We start from the raw sequence: 19,030 nt of genomic DNA, 5'->3' as shown, positions 1-19,030 counted from the left end.
AAGGTGACTTGTTTTTTTTTCCTGCTCTTGACCTCCCACCCATCTCAAACCAATCACAAACATACCTTCTATGCAACGTTGGTATGCAGAGCTTCACTCCTCAGCCAGTGAGGGTGAGTCCCAAGCCAGGGGCTAGAGAGCAAAAGAATGGATGTGCTCAGACGTTCCTTGCTAGGGACAGTTGATCTGAAACAAGGCCTGCTCTCTTGTTTCCAGCAAGGATCTAGAAATTCTGCATGAATCTGCAAGGCACATTGACAGCATAAATTTGCATAAACTGCCCCACCTTCTGCCTTCCTACTTCCTGAGCAGTAGTTGTTTGTGTATAGAGAGAAAGGTCGCAGGCAAGGTAATTTTGTGAGTAGGATACAGAACCCTAAATAGCTGGTGAGAGGTATAAGTTATTCTAAAAGCATAAAAACAGTACACCTGTGAAATGAAATGCTTTCATATGTGATCTTCTGTGTTTATTGTCCTGTGCAAAAAGTTGCACCTTGTGTTTGAAGGTTGAAATTATTTCAAGCTTGCATGGACGCAGAAATTTCTGAGTGACTTTTATACATTTCTTAGGACTCTTCACTGTCAGGATGGCGGAGTGGTCTAAGGCGCTGTGTTTAGGCTGCAGTCTCCTCTGGAGGTGTGGGTTCGACTCCCACTTCTGAAATGACTTTTGGAGATATAATCTTCTTCATCAGGATAACATCTGATGGAAGTTGCATCTGTTCGTCTTCACCTGGGACGTTATTCCGTCCTCGTCTAGTCAAGAGAGCTTGGGTTTCTCATATATTTCTGTTGTACAAAGTCTTGCTGATAAAGTGCAATCCTTACCAAATGAGCTTAGGACCCATGTAAGAGCTCATCTAGAAGAGTCATGCTCTTGTATTCCCTGGCCAGACAGGCCATGCAAATTTGGAAGAATGCCAAGCACCTGGTAGACAGCTGTACTCCAGCACACTTACAGCAATGTCCTTAGGGCTGTGATCAGGGGCTGCTTAGATTTGCGTATTCCACCCTATGTTGTGACATTGAGCTCCCTTGTTGAATTTGCTTTAGTCAGCCAAGATGTGGCTGTTGACTCAATTTCAAAGTAGCTTTGGGCCGTTCAAGTGGCTGGTGAATAGCACTTTCTCTTTGTACGCTTTAAAGGTCTAAAGAGTTCTTCATAGGTACTGCTCTGTATGGATTGTTCAAAGATCTGTTGGAAATGCTTATAATGGGATAAATAAATTGAGGGCATGCCTTTTCGGTACCAAACTTGCATGGCTGTCTGGCTTGTGTAAGGTGCTGCAAATGCAAGTCAGGATGGCCGAGTGGTCTAAGGCGCTGCGTTCAGGTCGCAGTCTCTTCTGGAGGCGTGGGTTCAAATCCCACTTCTGACAAACCTGTGTTTAATCTTCTTTTTTCTTGAGGGAGAAAATCAGATCATTTCCCTCACATGGGCTTATATGGTTGTCTTTTTGGAAAAGTGCAGTGAGTTTTTTTCTTGCTATAGCCTCTTATGGCCTAAGATGTGTGTTTTTTTTGTTCACACTATCTTTCTCACTATGTAGATGGACAAGCAACATGTGGTCAGGATGGCCGAGTGGTCTAAGGCGCTGCGTTAAGGCCGCAGTCTCTCCAGGAGGCGTGGGTTCGAATCCCACTTCTGACAAAGCTTTAAGTCCATTTTGTCTCTGCGTTCCTTCAGAATCTCAGCTAAAAATTGGCAGTGCATATAATATCTGAATAAGTACCAAACTTCAGTTTCAACTGCAAATGAATTTGCCCAATTCTGTCTTCAAGCTCGTATAATATTCTTCTAGCACTAGTGGTGTTTTATGTGTTTTTTGGGGGGTGCCTAAAAAATCCCTTTTATTGAAGAAATGGCTTACATTCAGTCTTGTGATATTTTTGGTTTCCAATAAGTAGATTTTTAATTTTATGTAACCTCATTTTCTAATGATCCATTCAAGAGATGTTTCCACTATGAAATGAAGAGCAAGGGGAAAGAGCACAAATGATAGAGCGAGTGAGTGAGATGGGGTGTTGAGGAAGGAGAGAATGAAACAAAGACAGAGTGAGTGAACGGCAGGTAGGCATAGAAGAGGAGACTAGAAGTGAAAGTGACTTGCTTTTCCCTGCTCTTGACCTCCCACCCATCTCAAACCAATCACAAACATACCTTCTATAAAACGTTGGTATGCAGAACTTCACTCCTCAGCCAGTGAGGGTGAGTCCCAAGCCAGGGGCTAGAGAGCAAAAGAATGGATGTGCTCAGATGTTCCTTGCTAGGGACAGTTGATCTGAAGCAAGGCCTGCTCTCTTGTTTCCAGCAAGGATCTAGAAATTCTGCATGAATGTGCAAGGCACATTGACAGCATGAATTTGCATAAACTGCCCCACCTTCTGCCTTCCTACTTCCTGAGCAGTAGTTGTTTGTGTATAGAGAGAAAGGTCGCAGGCAAGGTAATTTTGTGAGTAGGATACAGAACCCTAAATAGCTGGTGAGAGGTATAAGTTATTCTAAAAGCATAAAAACAGTACACCTGTGAAATGAAATGCTTTCATATGTGATCTTCTGTGTTTATTGTCCTGTGCAAAAAGTTGCACCTTGTGTTTGAAGGTTGAAATTATTTCAAGCTTGCATGGACGCAGAAATTTCTGAGTGACTTTTATACATTTCTTAGGACTCTTTACTGTCAGGATGGCCAAGTGGTCTAAGGTGCTGTGTTTAGGCCGCAGTCTCCTCTGGAGGCGTGGGTTCGAATCCCACTCATGAAATGACTTTTGGAGATATAATCTTCTTCATCAGGATAACATCTGATGGAAGTTGCTTCTGTTCGTCTTCACCTGGGACGTTATTCTGTCCTCGTCTAGTCAAGAGAGCTTGGGTTTCTCATATATTTCTGTTGTACAAAGTCTTGCTGATAAAGTGCAATCCTTACCAAATGAGCTTATGACCCATGTAAGAGCTCATCTAGAAGAGTCATTCTCTTGTATTCCCTGGCCAGACAGGCCATACAAATTTGGAAGAATGCCAAGCACCTGGTAGACAGCTGGACTCCAGAACACTTACAGCAATTTCCTCAGGGCAGTGATCAGGGGCTGCTTAGATTTGCGAATTCCACCCTATGTTGTGACATTGAGATCCCTTTTTGAATTTGCTTTAGTCAGCCAAGATGTGGCTATTGACTCAATTTCAAAACAGCTTTGGGCCGTTCAAGTGGCTGGTGAATAGCACTTTCTCTTTGTACTCATTAAAGGTCTAAAGAGTTCTTCATAGGTACTGCTCTGTATGGATTGTTCAAAGATCTGTTGGAAATGCTTATAATGGGATAAATAAATTTAGGGCATGCCTTTTCGGTACCCCACTTGCATGGCTGTCTGGCTTGTGGAAGGTGCTGCAAATGCAAGTCAGGATGGCCGAGTGGTCTAAGGCGCTGCGTTCAGGTCGCAGTCTCTTCTGGAGGCGTGGGTTCAAATCCCACTTCTGACAAACCTGTGTTTAATCTTCTTTTTTCTTGAGGGAGAAAATCAGATCATTTCCCTCACATGGGCTTATATGGTTGTCTTTTTGGAAAAGTGCAGTGAGTTTTTTTCTTGCTATAGCCACTCATGGCCTAAGATGTGTGTTTTTTTTGTTCACACTATCTTTCTCACTATGTAGATGAAGAAGCAACATGTGGTCAGGATGGCCGAGTGGTCTAAGGCGCTGCGTTAAGGCCGCAGTCTCTCCTGGAGGCGTGGGTTCGAATCCCACTTCTGACAAAACTTTAAGTCCATTTTGTCTCTGCGTTCCTTCAGAATCTCAGCTAAAAATTGGCAGTGCATATAATATCTGAATAAGTACCAAACTTCAGTTTCAACTGCAAATGAATTTGCCCAATTCTGTCTTCAAGCTCGTATAATATTCTTCTAGCACTAGTGGTGTTTTATGTGTTTTTTGGGGGTGCCTAAAAAATCCCTTTTATTGAAGAAATGGCTTACATTCAGTCTTGTGATATTTTTGGTTTCCAATAAGTAGATTTTTAATTTTATGTAACCTCATTTTCTAATGATCCATTCAAGAGATGTTTCCACTATGAAATGAAGAGCAAGGGGAAAGAGCACAAATGATAGAGCCAGTGAGTGAGATGGGGTGTTGAGGAAGGAGAGAATGAAACAAAGACAGAGTGAGTGAACGGCAGGTAGGCATAGAAGAGGAGTCTAGAAGTGAAGGTGACTTGCTTTTCCCTGCTCTTGACCTCCCACCCATCTCAAACCAATCACAAACATACCTTCTATGCAACGTTGGTATGCAGAACTTCACTCCTCAGCCAGTGAGGGTGAGTCCCAAGCCAGGGGCTAGAGAGCAAAAGAATGGATGTGCTCAGACGTTCCTTGCTAGGGACAGTTGATCTGAAACAAGGCCTGCTCTCTTGTTTCCAGCAAGGATCTAGAAATTCTGCATGAATCTGCAAGGCACATTGACAGCATAAATTTGCATAAACTGCCCCACCTTCTGCCTTCCTACTTCCTGAGCAGTAGTTGTTTGTGTATAAAGAGAGAGGTCGCAGGCAAGATAATTTTGTGAGTAGGATACAGAACCCTAAATAGCTGGTGAGAGGTATAAGTTATTCTAAAAGCATAAAAACAGTACACCTGTGAAATGAAATGCTTTCATATGTGATCTTCTGTGTTTATTGTCCTGTGCAAAAAGTTGAACCTTGTGTTTGAAGGTTGAAATTATTTCAAGCTTGCATGGACGCAGAAATTTCTGAGTGACTTTTGTACATTTCTTAGGACTCTTCACTGTCAGGATGGCCGAGTGGTCTAAGGCGCTGTGTTTAGGCTGCAGTCTCCTCTGGAGGCGTGGGTTCGAATCCCACTTCTGAAATGACTTTTGGAGATATAATCTTCTTCATCAGGATAACATCTGATGGAAGTTGCTTCTGTTCGTCTTCACCTGGGACGTTATTCTGTCCTCGTCTAGTCAAGAGAGCTTGGGTTTCTCATATATTTCTGTTGTACAAAGTCTTGCTGATAAAGTGCAATCCTTACCAAATGAGCTTATGACCCATGTAAGAGCTCATCTAGAAGAGTCATTCTCTTGTATTCCCTGGCCAGACAGGCCATACAAATTTGGAAGAATGCCAAGCACCTGGTAGACAGCTGGACTCCAGAACACTTTCAGCAATTTCCTCAGGGCAGTGATCAGGGGCTGCTTAGATTTGCGAATTCCACCCTATGTTGTGACATTGAGATCCCTTGTTGAATTTGCTTTAGTCAGCCAAGACGTGGCTATTGACTCAATTTCAAAGCAGCTTTGGGCCGTTCAAGTGGATGGTGAATAGCACTTTCTCTTTGTACGCTTTAAAGGTCTAAAGAGTTCTTCATAGGTACTGCTCTGTATGGATTGTTCAAAGATCTGTTGGAAATGCTTATAATGGGATAAATAAATTGAGGGCATGCCTTTTCGGTACCAAACTTGCATGGCTGTCTGGCTTGTGGAAGGTGCTGCAAATGCAAGTCAGGATGGCCGAGTGGTCTAAGGCGCTGCGTTCAGGTCGCAGTCTCTTCTGGAGGCGTGGGTTCAAATCCCACTTCTGACAAACCTGTGTTTAATCTTCTTTTTTCTTGAGGGAGAAAATCAGATCATTTCCCTCACATGGGCTTATATGGTTGTCTTTTTGGAAAAGTGCAGTGAGTTTTTTTCTTGCTATAGCCACTTATGGCATAAGATGTGTGTTTTTTTTGTTCACACCATCTTTCTCACTATGTAGATGGACAAGCAACATGTGGGCAGGATGGCCGTGTGGTCTAAGGCGCTGCGTTAAGGCCGCAATCTCTCTTGGAGGCTTGGGTTCGAATCCCACTTCTGACAAAACTTTAAGTCCATTTTGTCTCTGCGTTCCTTCAGAATCTCAGCTAAAAATTGGCAGTGCATATAATATCTGAATAAGTACCAAACTTCAGTTTCAACTGCAAATGAATTTGCCCAATTCTGTCTTCAAGCTCTTATAATATTCTTCTAGCACTAGTGGTGTTTTATGTGTTTTTTGGGGGGTGCCTAAAAAATCCCTTTTATTGAAGAAATGGCTTACATTCAGTCTTGTGATATTTTTGGTTTCCAATAAGTAGATTTTTAATTTTATATAACCTCATTTTCTAATGATCCATTCAAGAGATGTTTCCACTATGAAATGAAGAGCACGGGGAAAGAGCACAAATGATAGAGCCAGTGAGTGAGATGGGGTGTTGAGGAAGGAGAGAATGAAACAAAGACAGAGTGAGTGAACGGCAGGTAGGCATAGAAGAGGAGACTAGAAGTGAAAGTGACTTGCTTTTCCCTGCTCTTGACCTCCCACCCATCTCAAACCAATCACAAACATACCTTCTATGCAACGTTGGTATGCAGAACTTCACTCCTCAGCCAGTGAGGGTGAGTCCCAAGCCAGGGGCTAGAGAGCAAAAGAATGGATGTGCTCAGACGTTCCTTGCTAGGGACAGTTGATCTGAAACAAGGCCTGCTCTCTTGTTTCCAGCAAGGATCTAGAAATTCTGCATGAATGTGCAAGGCACATTGACAGCATGAATTTGCATAAACTGCCCCACCTTCTGCCTTCCTACTTCCTGAGCAGTAGTTGTTTGTGTATAGAGAGAAAGGTCGCAGGCAAGGTAATTTTGTGAGTAGGATACAGAACCCTAAATAGCTGGTGAGAGGTATAAGTTATTCTAAAAGCATAAAAACAGTACACCTGTGAAATGAAATGCTTTCATATGTGATCTTCTGTGTTTATTGTCCTGTGCAAAAAGTTGCACCTTGTGTTTGAAGGTTGAAATTATTTCAAGCTTGCATGGACGCAGAAATTTCTGAGTGACTTTTATACATTTCTTAGGACTCTTCACTGTCAGGATGGCCGAGTGGTCTAAGGCACTGTGTTTAGGCCGCAGTCTCCTCTGGAGGCGTGGGTTCGAATCCCACTTCTGAAATTACTTTTGGAGATATAATCTTCTTCATCAGGATAACATCTGATGGAAGTTGCTTCTGTTCGTCTTCACCTGGGACGTTGTTCTGTCCTCGTCTAGTCAAGAGAGCTTGGGTTTCTCATATATTTCTGTTGTACAAAGTCTTGCTGATAAAGTGCAATCCTTACCAAATGAGCTTATGACCCATGTAAGAGCTCATCTAGAAGAGTCATTCTCTTGTATTCCCTGGCCAGACAGGCCATACAAATTTGGAAGAATGCCAAGCACCTGGTAGACAGCTGGACTCCAGAACACTTTCAGCAATTTCCTCAGGGCAGTGATCAGGGGCTGCTTAGATTTGCGAATTCCACCCTATGTTGTGACATTGAGATCCCTTGTTGAATTTGCTTTAGTCAGCCAAGATGTGGCTATTGACTCAATTTCAAAACAGCTTTGGGCCGTTCAAGTGGCTGGTGAATAGCACTTTCTCTTTGTACTCATTAAATGTCTAAAGAGTTCTTCATAGGTACTGCTCTGTATGGATTGTTCAAAGATCTGTTGGAAATGCTTATAATGGGATAAATAAATTGAGGGCATGCCTTTTCGGTACCAAACTTGCATGGCTGTCTGGCTTGTGGAAGGTGCTGCAAATGCAAGTCAGGATGGCCGAGTGGTCTAAGGCGCTGCGTTCAGGTCGCAGTCTCTTCTGGAGGCGTGGGTTCAAATCCCACTTCTGACAAACCTGTGTTTAATCTTCTTTTTTCTTGAGGGAGAAAATCAGATCATTTCCCTCACATGGGCTTATATGGTTGTCTTTTTGGAAAAGTGCAGTGAGTTTTTTTCTTGCTATAGCCACTTATGGCATAAGATGTGTGTTTTTTTTGTTCACACCATCTTTCTCACTATGTAGATGGACAAGCAACATGTGGGCAGGATGGCCGTGTGGTCTAAGGCGCTGCGTTAAGGCCGCAATCTCTCTTGGAGGCTTGGGTTCGAATCCCACTTCTGACAAAACTTTAAGTCCATTTTGTCTCTGCGTTCCTTCAGAATCTCAGCTAAAAATTGGCAGTGCATATAATATCTGAATAAGTACCAAACTTCAGTTTCAACTGCAAATGAATTTTCCCAATTCTGTCTTCAAGCTCTTATAATATTCTTCTAGCACTAGTGGTGTTTTATGTGTTTTTTGGGGGGTGCCTAAAAAATCCCTTTTATTGAAGAAATGGCTTACATTCAGTCTTGTGATATTTTTGGTTTCCAATAAGTAGATTTTTAATTTTATATAACCTCATTTTCTAATGATCCATTCAAGAGATGTTTCCACTATGAAATGAAGAGCAAGGGGAAAGAGCACAAATGATAGAGCCAGTGAGTGAGATGGGGTGTTGAGGAAGGAGAGAATGAAACAAAGACAGAGTGAGTGAACGGCAGGTAGGCATAGAAGAGGAGACTAGAAGTGAAAGTGACTTGCTTTTCCCTGCTCTTGACCTCCCACCCATCTCAAACCAATCACAAACATACCTTCTATGCAACGTTGGTATGCAGAACTTCACTCCTCAGCCAGTGAGGGTGAGTCCCAAGCCAGGGGCTAGAGAGCAAAAGAATGGATGTGCTCAGACGTTCCTTGCTAGGGACAGTTGATCTGAAACAAGGCCTGCTCTCTTGTTTCCAGCAAGGATCTAGAAATTCTGCATGAATGTGCAAGGCACATTGACAGCATGAATTTGCATAAACTGCCCCACCTTCTGCCTTCCTACTTCCTGAGCAGTAGTTGTTTGTGTATAGAGAGAAAGGTCGCAGGCAAGGTAATTTTGTGAGTAGGATACAGAACCCTAAATAGCTGGTGAGAGGTATAAGTTATTCTAAAAGCATAAAAACAGTACACCTGTGAAATGAAATGCTTTCATATGTGATCTTCTGTGTTTATTGTCCTGTGCAAAAAGTTGCACCTTGTGTTTGAAGGTTGAAATTATTTCAAGCTTGCATGGACGCAGAAATTTCTGAGTGACTTTTATACATTTCTTAGGACTCTTCACTGTCAGGATGGCCGAGTGGTCTAAGGCGCTGTGTTTAGGCCGCAGTCTCCTCTGGAGGCGTGGGTTCGAATCCCACTTCTGAAATTACTTTTGGAGATATAATCTTCTTCATCAGCATAACATGTGATGGAAGTTGCTTCTGTTCGTCTTCACCTGGGACGTTGTTCTGTCCTCGTCTAGTCAAGAGAGCTTGGGTTTCTCATATATTTCTGTTGTACAAAGTCTTGCTGATAAAGTGCAATCCTTACCAAATGAGCTTATGACCCATGTAAGAGCTCATCTAGAAGAGTCATTCTCTTGTATTCCCTGGCCAGACAGGCCATACAAATTTGGAAGAATGCCAAGCACCTGGTAGACAGCTGGACTCCAGAACACTTACAGCAATTTCCTCAGGGCAGTGATCAGGGGCTGCTTAGATTTGCGAATTCCACCCTATGTTGTGACATTGAGATCCCTTGTTGAATTTGCTTTAGTCAGCCAAGATGTGGCTATTGACTCAATTTCAAAACAGCTTTGGGCCGTTCAAGTGGCTGGTGAATAGCACTTTCTCTTTGTACTCATTAAATGTCTAAAGAGTTCTTCATAGGTACTGCTCTGTATGGATTGTTCAAAGATCTGTTGGAAATGCTTATAATGGGATAAATAAATTTAGGGCATGCCTTTTCGGTACCCCACTTGCATGGCTGTCTGGCTTGTGGAAGGTGCTGCAAATGCAAGTCAGGATGGCCAAGTGGTCTAAGGCGCTGCGTTCAGGTCGCAGTCTCTTCTGGAGGCGTGGGTTCAAATCCCACTTCTGACAAACCTGTGTTTAATCTTCTTTTTTCTTGAGGGAGAAAATCAGATCATTTCCCTCACATGGGCTTATATGGTTGTCTTTTTGGAAAAGTGCAGTGAGTTTTTTTCTTGCTATAGCCACTCATGGCCTAAGATGTGTGTTTTTTTTGTTCACACTATCTTTATCACTATGTAGATGAAGAAGCAACATGTGGTCAGGATGGCCGAGTGGTCTAAGGCGCTGCGTTAAGGCCGCAGTCTCTCCTGGAGGCTGCGTTAAGGCCGCAGTCTCTCCTGGAGGCGTGGGTTCGAATCCCACTTCTGACAAAACTTTAAGTCCATTTTGTCTCTGCGTTCCTTCAGAATCTCAGCTAAAAATTGGCAGTGCATATAATATCTGAATAAGTACCAAACTTCAGTTTCAACTGCAAATGAATTTGCCCAATTCTGTCTTCAAGCTCGTATAATATTCTTCTAGCACTAGTGGTGTTTTATGTGTTTTTTGGGGGTGCCTAAAAAATCCCTTTTATTGAAGAAATGGCTTACATTCAGTCTTGTGATATTTTTGGTTTCCAATAAGTAGATTTTTAATTTTATGTAACCTCATTTTCTAATGATCCATTCAAGAGATGTTTCCACTATGAAATGAAGAGCAAGGGGAAAGAGCACAAATGATAGAGCCAGTGAGTGAGATGGGGTGTTGAGGAAGGAGAGAATGAAACAAAGACAGAGTGAGTGAACGGCAGGTAGGCATAGAAGAGGAGTCTAGAAGTGAAGGTGACTTGCTTTTCCCTGCTCTTGACCTCCCACCCATCTTAAACCAATCACAAACATACCTTCTATGCAACGTTGGTATGCAGAACTTCACTCCTCAGCCAGTGAGGGTGAGTCCCAAGCCAGGGGCTAGAGAGCAAAAGAATGGATGTGCTCAGACGTTCCTTGCTAGGGACAGTTGATCTGAAACAAGGCCTGCTCTCTTATTTCCAGCAAGGATCTAGAAATTCTGCATGAATCTGCAAGGCACATTGACAGCATAAATTTGCATAAACTGCCCCACCTTCTGCCTTCCTACTTCCTGAGCAGTAGTTGTTTGTGTATAAAGAGAGAGGTCGCAGGCAAGATAATTTTGTGAGTAGGATACAGAACCCTAAATAGCTGGTGAGAGGTATAAGTTATTCTAAAAGCATAAAAACAGTACACCTGTGAAATTAAATGCTTTCATATGTGATCTTCTGTGTTTATTGTCCTGTGCAAAAAGTTGCACCTTGTGTTTGAAGGTTGAAATTATTTCAAGCTTGCATGGACGCAGAAATTTCTGAGTGACTTTTATGCATTTCTTAGGACTCTTCACTGTCAGGATGGCCGAGTGGTCTAAGGCGCTGTGTTTAGGCTGCAGTCTCCTCTGGAGGCGTGGGTTCGAATCCCACTTCTGAAATCACTTTTGGAGATATAATCTTCTTCATCAGGATAACATCTGATGGAAGTTGCATCTGTTCGTCTTCACCTGGGATGTTATTCCGTCCTCGTCTAGTCAAGAGAGCTTGGGTTTCTCATATATTTCTGTTGTACAAAGTCTTGCTGATAAAGTGCAATTCTTGCCAAATGAGCTTAGGACCCATGTAAGAGCTCATCTAGAAGAGTCATGCTCTTGTATTCCCTGGCCAGACAGGCCATGCAAATTTGGAAGAATGCCAAGCACCTGGTAGACAGCTGTACTCCAGCACACTTACAGCAATGTCTTCAGGGCTGTGATCAGGGGCTGCTTAGATTTGCGTATTCCACCCTATGTTGTGACATTGAGCTCCCTTGTTGAATCTGCTTTAGTCAGCCAAGATGTGGCTGTTGACTCAATTTCAAAGCAGCTTTGGGCCGTTCAAGTGGCTGGTGAATAGCACTTTCTCTTTGTACGCTTTAAAGGTCTAAAGAGTTCTTCATAGGTACTGCTCTGTATGGATTGTTCAAAGATCTGTTGGAAATGCTTATAATGGGATAAATAAATTGAGGGCATGCCTTTTCGGTACCAAACTTGCATGGCTGTCTGGCTTGTGGAAGGTACTGCAAATGCAAGTCAGGATGGCCGAGTGGTCTAAGGCCCTGCGTTCAGGTCGCAGTCTCATCTGGAGGCGTGGGTTCAAATCCCACTTCTGACAAACCTGTGTTTAATCTTCTTTTTTCTTGAGGGAGAAAATCAGATCATTTCCCTCACATGGGCTTATATGGTTGTCTTTTTGGAAAAGTGCAGTAAGTTTTTTTCTTGCTATAGCCACTTATGGCCTAAGATGTGTGTTTTTTTTGTTCACACTATCTTTCTCACTATGTAGATGGACAAGGAACATGTGGTCAGGATGGCCGAGTGGTCTAAGGCGCTGCGTTAAGGCCGCAGTCTCTCCTGGAGGCGTGGGTTTGAATCCCACTTCTGACAAAACTTTAAGTCCATTTTGTCTCTGCGTTCCTTCAGAATCTCAGCTAAAAATTGGCAGTGCATATAATATCTGAATAAGTACCAAACTTCAGTTTCAACTGCAAATGAATTTGCCCAATTCTGTCTTCAAGCTCTTATAATATTCTTCTAGCACTAGTAGTGTTTTATGTGTTTTTTGGGGGGTGCCTAAAAAATCCCTTTTATTGAAGAAATGGCTTACATTCAGTCTTGTGATATTTTTGGTTTCCAATAAGTAGATTTTTAATTTTATGTAACCTCATTTTCTAATGATCCATTCAAGAGATGTTTCCACTATGAAATGAAGAGCAAGGGGAAAGAGCACAAATGATAGAGCGAGTGAGTGAGATGGGGTGTTGAGGAAGGAGAGAATGAAACAAAGACAGAGTGAGTGAACGGCAGGTAGGCATAGAAGAGGAGACTAGAAGTGAAAGTGACTTGCTTTTCCCTGCTCTTGACCTCCCACCCATCTCAAACTAATCACAAACATACCTTCTATGCCACGTTGGTATGCAGAACTTCACTCCTCAGGCAGTGAGGGTGAGTCCCAAGCCAGGGGCTAGAGAGCAAAAGAATGGATGTGCTCAGATGTTCCTTGCTAGGGACAGTTGATCTGAAACAAGGCCTGCTCTCTTGTTTCCAGCAAGGATCTAGAAATTCTGCATGAATCTGCAAGGCACATTGACAGCATAAATTTGCATAAACTGCCCCACCTTCTGCCTTCCTACTTCCTGAGCAGTAGTTGTTTGTGTATAGAGAGAAAGGTCGCAGGCAAGGTAATTTTGTGAGTAGGATACAGAACCCTAAATAGCTGGTGAGAGGTATAAGTTATTCTAAAAGCATAAAAACAGTACACCTGTGAAATGAAATGCTTTCATATGTGATCTTCTGTGTTTATTGTCCTGTGCAAAAAGTTGAACCTTGTGTTTGAAGGTTGAAATTATTTCAAGCTTGCATGGACGCAGAAATTTCTGAGTGACTTTTATACATTTCTTAGGACTCTTCACTGTCAGGATGGCCAAGTGGTCTAAGGCGCTGTGTTTAGGCTGCAGTCTCCTCTGGAGGTGTGGGTTCGACTCCCACTTCTGAAATGACTTTTGGAGATATAATCTTCTTCATCAGGATAACATCTGATGGAAGTTGCATCTGTTCGTCTTCACCTGGGACGTTATTCCGTCCTCGTCTAATCAAGAGAGCTTGGGTTTCTCATATATTTCTGTTGTACAAAGTCTTGCTGATAAAGTGCAATCCTTACCAAATGAGCTTAGGACCCATGTAAGAGCTCATCTAGAAGAGTCATAATCTTGTATTCCCTGGCCAGACAGGCCATGCAAATTTGGAAGAATGCCAAGCACCTGGTAGACAGCTGTACTCCAGCACACTTACTGCAATTTCCTCAGGGCAGTGATCAGGGGCTGCTTAGATTTGCGAATTCCACCCTATGTTGTGACATTGAGATCCCTTGTTGAATTTGCTTTAGTCAGCCAAGATGTGGCTATTGACTCAATTTCAAAGCAGCTTTGGGCCGTTCAAGTGGCTGGTGAATAGCACTTTCTGTTTGTACTCATTAAAGGTCTAAAGAGTTCTTCATAGGTACTGCTCTGTATGGATTGTTCAAAGATATGTTGGAAATGCTTATAATGGGATAAATAAATTGAGGGCATGCATTTTCGGTACCCCACTTGCATGGCTGTCTGGCTTGTGGAAGGTGCTGCAAATGCAAGTCAGGATGGCCGAGTGGTCTAAGGCGCTGCGTTCAGGTCGCAGTCTCTTCTGGAGGCGTGGGTTCAAATCCCACTTCTGACAAACCTGTGTTTAATCTTCTTTTTTCTTGTGGGAGAAAATCAGATCATTTCCCTCACATGGGCTTATATGGTTGTCTTTTTGGAAAAGTGCAGTGAGTTTTTTTCTTGCTCTAGCCACTTATGGCCTAAGATGTGTGTTTTTTTTGTTCACACTATCTTTCTCACTATGTAGATGGACAAGCAACATGTGGTCAGGATGGCCGAGTGGTCTAAGGTGCTGCGTTAAGGCCGCAGTCTCTCCTGGAGGCGTGGGTTCGAATCCCACTTCTGACAAAACTTTAAGTCCATTTTGTCTCTGCGTTCCTTCAGAATCTCAGCTAAAAATTGGCAGTGCATATAATATCTGAATAAGTACCAAACTTCAGTTTCAAGTGCAAATGAATTTGCCCAATTCTGTCTTCAAGCTCTTATAATATTCTTCTAGCACTAGTGGTGTTTTATGTGTTTTTTGGGGGGTGCCTAAAAAATCCCTTTTATTGAAGAAATGGCTTACATTCAGTCTTGTGATATTTTTGGTTTCCAATAAGTAGATTTTTAATTTTATGTAACCTAATTTTCTAATGATCCATTCAAGAGATGTTTCCACTATGAAATGAAGAGCAAGGGGAAAGAGCACAAATGATAGAGCCAGTGAGTGAGATGGGGTATTGAGGAAGGAGAGAATGAAACAAAGACAGAGTGAGTGAACGGCAGGTAGGCATAGAAGAGGAGACTAGAAGTGAAAGTGACTTGCTTTTCCCTGCTCTTGACCTCCCACCCATCTCAAACCAATCACAAACATGCCTTCTATGCAACGTTGGTATGCAGAACTTCACTCCTCAGCCAGTGAGGGTGAGTCCCAAGCCAGGGGCTAGAGAGCAAAAGAATGGATGTGCTCAGACGTTCCTTGCTAGGGACAGTTGATCTGAAACAAGGCCTGCTCTCTTGTTTCCAGCAAGGATCTAGAAATTCTGCATGAATCTGCAAGGCACATTGACAGCATAAATTTGCATAAACTGCCCCACCTTCTGCCTTCCTACTTCCTGAGCAGTAGTTGTTTGTGTATAAAGAGAGAGGTCGCAGGCAAAATAATTTTGTGAGTAGGATACAGAACCCTAAATAGCTGGTGAGAGGTATAAGTTATTCTAAAAGCATAAAAACAGTACACCTGTGAAATGAAATGCTTTCATTTGTGATCTTCTGTGTTTATTGTCCTGTGCAAAAAGTTGCACCTTGTGTTTGAAGGTTGAAATTATTTCAAGCTTGCATGGACGCAGAAATTTCTGAGTGACTTTTATACATTTCTTAGGACTCTTCACTGTCAGGATGGCCGAGTGGTCTAAGGCGCTGTGTTTAGGCTGCAGTCTCCTCTGGAGGCGTGGGTTCGAATCCCACTTCTGAAATGACTTTTGGAGATATAATCTTCTTCATCAGGATAACATCTGATGGAAGTTGCATCTGTTCGTCTTCACCTGGGACGTTATTCCGTCCTCGTCTAATCAAGAGAGCTTGGGTTTCTCATATATTTCTGTTGTACAAAGTCTTGCTGATAAAGTGCAATCCTTACCAAATGAGCTTAGGACCCATGTAAGAGCTCATCTAGAAGAGTCATGCTCTTGTATTCCCTGGCCAGACAGGCCATGCAAATTTGGAAGAATGCCAAGCACCTGGTAGACAGCTGTACTCCAGCACACTTACAGCAATGTCCTCAGGGCTGTGATCAGGGGCTGCTTAGATTTGCGTATTCCACCCTATGTTGTGACATTGAGCTCCCTTGTTGAATTTGCTTTAGTCAGCCAAGATGTGGCTGTTGACTCAATTTCAAAGCAGCTTTGGGCCGTTCAAGTGGCTGGTGAATAGCACTTTCTCTTTGTACGCTTTAAAGGTCTAAAGAGTTCTTCATAGGTACTGCTCTGTATGGATTGTTCAAAGATCTGTTGGAAATGCTTATAATGGGATAAATAAATTGAGGGCATGCCTGTTCGGTACCAAACTTGCATGGCTGTCTGGCTTGTGGAAGGTGCTGCAAATGCAAGTCAGGATGGCCGAGTGGTCTAAGGCGCTGCGTTCAGGTCGCAGTCTCTTCTGGAGGCGTGGGTTCAGATCCCACTTCTGTCTAACCTGTGTTTAATCTTCTTTTTTCTTGAGGGAGAAAATCAGATCATTTCCCTCACATGGTCTTATATGGTTGTCTTTTTGGAAAAGTGCAGTGAGTTTTTTTCTTGCTATAGCCACTTATGGCCTAAGATGTGTGTTTTTTTTGTTCACACTATCTTTCTCACTATGTAGATGGACAAGCAACATGTGGTCAGGATGGCCGAGTGGTCTAAGGCGCTGCGTTAAGGCTGCAGTCTCTCCTGGAGGCGTGGGTTCGAATCCCACTTCCGACAAAACTTTAAGTCCATTTTGTCTCTGCGTTCCTTTCAGAATCTCAGCTAAAAATTGGCAGTGCATATAATATCTGAATAAGTACCAAACTTCAGTTTCAACTGCAAATGAATTTGCCCAATTCTGTCTTCAAGCTCTTATAATATTCTTCTAGCACTAGTGGTGTTTTATGTGTTTTTTGGGGGGTGCCGAAAAAAATCCCTTTTATTGAAGAAATGGCTTACATTCAGTCTTGTGATATTTTTGGTTTCCAATAAGTAGATTTTTAATTTTATGTAACCTCATTTTCTAATGATCCATTCAAGAGATGTTTCCACTATGAAATGAAGAGCAAGGGGAAAGAGCACAAATGATAGAGCGAGTGAGTGCGATGGGGTGTTGAGGAAGGAGAGAATGAAACAAAGACAGAGTGAGTGAACGGCAGGTAGGCATAGAAGAGGAGACTAGAAGTGAAAGTGACTTGCTTTTCCCTGCTCTTGACTTCCCACCCATCTCAAACCAATCACAAACATACCTTCTATGCAACGTTGGTATGCAGAACTTCACTCCTCAGCCAGTGAGGGTGAGTCCCAAGCCAGGGGCTAGAGAGCAAAAGAATGGATGTGCTCAGACGTTCCTTGCTAGGGACAGTTGATCTGAAACAAGGCCTGCTCTCTTGTTTCCAGCAAGGATCTAGAAATTCTGCATGAATGTGCAAGGCACATTGACAGCATAAATTTGCATAAACTGCCCCACCTTCTGCCTTCCTACTTCCTGAGCAGTAGTTGTTTGTGTATAGAGAGAAAGGTCGCAGGCAAGGTAATTTTGTGAGTAGGATACAGAACCCTAAATAGCTGGTGAGAGGTATAAGTTATTCTAAAAGCATAAAAACAGTACACCTGTGAAATGAAATGCTTTCATATGTGATCTTCTGTGTTTATTGTCCTGTGCAAAAAGTTGCACCTTGTGTTTGAAGGTTGAAATTATTTCAAGCTTGCATGGACGCAGAAATTTCTGAGTGACTTTTATACATTTCTTAGGACTCTTCACTGTCAGGATGGCCAAGTGGTCTAAGGCGCTGTGTTTAGGCTGCAGTCTCCTCTGGAGACGTGGGTTCGAATCCCACTTCTGAAATGACTTTTGGAGATATAATCTTCTTCATCAGGATAACATCTGATGGAAGTTGCATCTGTTCGTCTTCACCTGGGACGTTATTCCGTCCTCGTCTAATCAAGAGAGCTTGGGTTTCTCATATATTTCTGTTGTACAAAGTCTTGCTGATAAAGTGCAATCCTTACCAAATGAGCTTAGGACCCATGTAAGAGCTCATCTAGAAGAGTCATGCTCTTGTATTCCCTGGCCAGACAGGCCATGCAAATTTGGAAGAATGCCAAGCACCTGGTAGACAGCTGTACTCCAGCACACTTACAGCAATGTCCTCAGGGCTGTGATCAGGGGCTGCTTAGATTTGCGTATTCCACCCTATGTTGTGACATTGAGCTCCCTTGTTGAATTTGCTTTAGTCAGACAAGATGTGGCTGTTGACTCAATTTCAAAGCAGCTTTGGGCCGTTCAAGTGGCTGGTGAATAGCACTTTCTCTTTGTACGCTTTAAAGGTCTAAAGAGTTCTTCATAGGTACTGCTCTGTATGGATTGTTCAAAGATCTGTTGGAAATGCTTATAATGGGATAAATAAATTGAGGGCATGCCTTTTCGGTACCAAACTTGCATGGCTGTCTGGCTTGTGGAAGGTGCTGCAAATGCAAGTCAGGATGGCCGAGTGGTCTAAGGCGCTGCGTTCAGGTCGCAGTCTCTTCTGGAGGCGTGGGTTCAAATCCCACTTCTGTCAAACCTGTGTTTAATCTTCTTTTTTCTCGAGGGAGAAAATCAGATCATTTCCCTCACATGGTCTTATATGGTTGTCTTTTTGGAAAAGTGCAGTGAGTTTTTTTCTTGCTATAGCCACTTATGGCCTAAGATGTGTGTTTTTTTTGTTCACACTATCTTTCTCACTATGTAGATGGACAAGCAACATGTGGTCAGGATGGCCGAGTGGTCTAAGGCGCTGCGTTAAGGCCGCAGTCTCTCCTGGAGGCGTGGGTTCGAATCCCACTTCTGACAAAACTTTAAGTCCATTTTGTCTCTGCGTTCCTTCAGAATCTCAGCTAAAAATTGGCAGTGCATATAATATCTGAATAAGTACCAAACTTCAGTTTCAACTGCAAATGAATTTGCCCAATTCTGTCTTCAATCTCTTATAATATTCTTCTAGCACTAGTGGTGTTTTATGTGTTTTTTGGGGGGTGCCGAAAAAAATCCCTTTTATTGAAGAAATGGCTTACATTCAGTCTTGTGATATTTTTGGTTTCCAATAAGTAGATTTTTAATTTTATGTAACCTCATTTTCTAATGATCCATTCAAGAGATGTTTCCACTATGAAATGAAGAGCAAGGGGAAAGAGCACAAATGATAGAGCGAGTGAGTGCGATGGGGTGTTGAGGAAGGAGAGAATGAAACAAAGACAGAGTGAGTGAACGGCAGGTAGGCATAGAAGAGGAGACTAGAAGTGAAAGTGACTTGCTTTTCCCTGCTCTTGACCTCCCACCCATCTCAAACCAATCACAAACATACCTTCTATGCAACGTTGGTATGCAGAACTTCACTCCTCAGCCAGTGAGGGTGAGTCCCAAGCCAGGGGCTA

General features: G+C 42.7%; 20 non-coding genes across 20 annotated transcripts; all 20 read left to right on the top strand.

Annotated features, from left to right (window-relative positions):
* Positions 1–1,296: 1,296 nt before the first annotated feature.
* Positions 1,297–1,379, top strand: TRNAL-CAG (transfer RNA leucine (anticodon CAG)). Its single transcript has one exon. It is a non-coding gene; the product is annotated as a tRNA-Leu (tRNA).
* A 189-nt stretch (positions 1,380–1,568) lies between these two features.
* Positions 1,569–1,651, top strand: TRNAL-AAG (transfer RNA leucine (anticodon AAG)). Its single transcript has one exon. It is a non-coding gene; the product is annotated as a tRNA-Leu (tRNA).
* A 1,741-nt stretch (positions 1,652–3,392) lies between these two features.
* Positions 3,393–3,475, top strand: TRNAL-CAG (transfer RNA leucine (anticodon CAG)). The gene has a single exon. It is a non-coding gene; the product is annotated as a tRNA-Leu (tRNA).
* A 189-nt stretch (positions 3,476–3,664) lies between these two features.
* Positions 3,665–3,747, top strand: TRNAL-AAG (transfer RNA leucine (anticodon AAG)). Its single transcript has one exon. It is a non-coding gene; the product is annotated as a tRNA-Leu (tRNA).
* Positions 3,748–4,772: 1,025 nt separating this feature from the next.
* TRNAL-UAG (transfer RNA leucine (anticodon UAG)) lies at positions 4,773–4,855 on the top strand. The gene has a single exon. It is a non-coding gene; the product is annotated as a tRNA-Leu (tRNA).
* Positions 4,856–5,487: 632 nt separating this feature from the next.
* Positions 5,488–5,570, top strand: TRNAL-CAG (transfer RNA leucine (anticodon CAG)). The gene has a single exon. It is a non-coding gene; the product is annotated as a tRNA-Leu (tRNA).
* Positions 5,571–6,868: 1,298 nt separating this feature from the next.
* Positions 6,869–6,951, top strand: TRNAL-UAG (transfer RNA leucine (anticodon UAG)). The gene has a single exon. It is a non-coding gene; the product is annotated as a tRNA-Leu (tRNA).
* A 632-nt stretch (positions 6,952–7,583) lies between these two features.
* TRNAL-CAG (transfer RNA leucine (anticodon CAG)) lies at positions 7,584–7,666 on the top strand. Its single transcript has one exon. It is a non-coding gene; the product is annotated as a tRNA-Leu (tRNA).
* Positions 7,667–8,964: 1,298 nt separating this feature from the next.
* Positions 8,965–9,047, top strand: TRNAL-UAG (transfer RNA leucine (anticodon UAG)). The gene has a single exon. It is a non-coding gene; the product is annotated as a tRNA-Leu (tRNA).
* Positions 9,048–9,679: 632 nt separating this feature from the next.
* TRNAL-CAG (transfer RNA leucine (anticodon CAG)) lies at positions 9,680–9,762 on the top strand. Its single transcript has one exon. It is a non-coding gene; the product is annotated as a tRNA-Leu (tRNA).
* Positions 9,763–9,951: 189 nt separating this feature from the next.
* On the top strand, positions 9,952–10,064 carry TRNAL-AAG (transfer RNA leucine (anticodon AAG)). The gene is made up of 2 exons: positions 9,952–9,989; positions 10,020–10,064. It is a non-coding gene; the product is annotated as a tRNA-Leu (tRNA).
* Positions 10,065–11,089: 1,025 nt separating this feature from the next.
* Positions 11,090–11,172, top strand: TRNAL-UAG (transfer RNA leucine (anticodon UAG)). Its single transcript has one exon. It is a non-coding gene; the product is annotated as a tRNA-Leu (tRNA).
* Positions 11,173–11,804: 632 nt separating this feature from the next.
* On the top strand, positions 11,805–11,887 carry TRNAL-CAG (transfer RNA leucine (anticodon CAG)). Its single transcript has one exon. It is a non-coding gene; the product is annotated as a tRNA-Leu (tRNA).
* A 189-nt stretch (positions 11,888–12,076) lies between these two features.
* Positions 12,077–12,159, top strand: TRNAL-AAG (transfer RNA leucine (anticodon AAG)). Its single transcript has one exon. It is a non-coding gene; the product is annotated as a tRNA-Leu (tRNA).
* A 1,741-nt stretch (positions 12,160–13,900) lies between these two features.
* Positions 13,901–13,983, top strand: TRNAL-CAG (transfer RNA leucine (anticodon CAG)). Its single transcript has one exon. It is a non-coding gene; the product is annotated as a tRNA-Leu (tRNA).
* Positions 13,984–14,172: 189 nt separating this feature from the next.
* Positions 14,173–14,255, top strand: TRNAL-AAG (transfer RNA leucine (anticodon AAG)). Its single transcript has one exon. It is a non-coding gene; the product is annotated as a tRNA-Leu (tRNA).
* Positions 14,256–15,281: 1,026 nt separating this feature from the next.
* TRNAL-UAG (transfer RNA leucine (anticodon UAG)) lies at positions 15,282–15,364 on the top strand. The gene has a single exon. It is a non-coding gene; the product is annotated as a tRNA-Leu (tRNA).
* A 904-nt stretch (positions 15,365–16,268) lies between these two features.
* TRNAL-AAG (transfer RNA leucine (anticodon AAG)) lies at positions 16,269–16,351 on the top strand. Its single transcript has one exon. It is a non-coding gene; the product is annotated as a tRNA-Leu (tRNA).
* Positions 16,352–18,094: 1,743 nt separating this feature from the next.
* On the top strand, positions 18,095–18,177 carry TRNAL-CAG (transfer RNA leucine (anticodon CAG)). Its single transcript has one exon. It is a non-coding gene; the product is annotated as a tRNA-Leu (tRNA).
* A 189-nt stretch (positions 18,178–18,366) lies between these two features.
* On the top strand, positions 18,367–18,449 carry TRNAL-AAG (transfer RNA leucine (anticodon AAG)). Its single transcript has one exon. It is a non-coding gene; the product is annotated as a tRNA-Leu (tRNA).
* The last annotated feature ends 581 nt before the right edge of the window (positions 18,450–19,030 follow it).

The sequence above is a fragment of the Lissotriton helveticus genome, chromosome 8, assembly GCF_964261635.1.
Source record: "Lissotriton helveticus chromosome 8, aLisHel1.1, whole genome shotgun sequence".
In the NCBI taxonomy this organism is placed as follows: Eukaryota; Metazoa; Chordata; class Amphibia; order Caudata; family Salamandridae; genus Lissotriton; species Lissotriton helveticus.
Note: the sequence above shows the minus strand (reverse complement) of the source record. Positions and strands in the feature narration are given on the sequence as shown.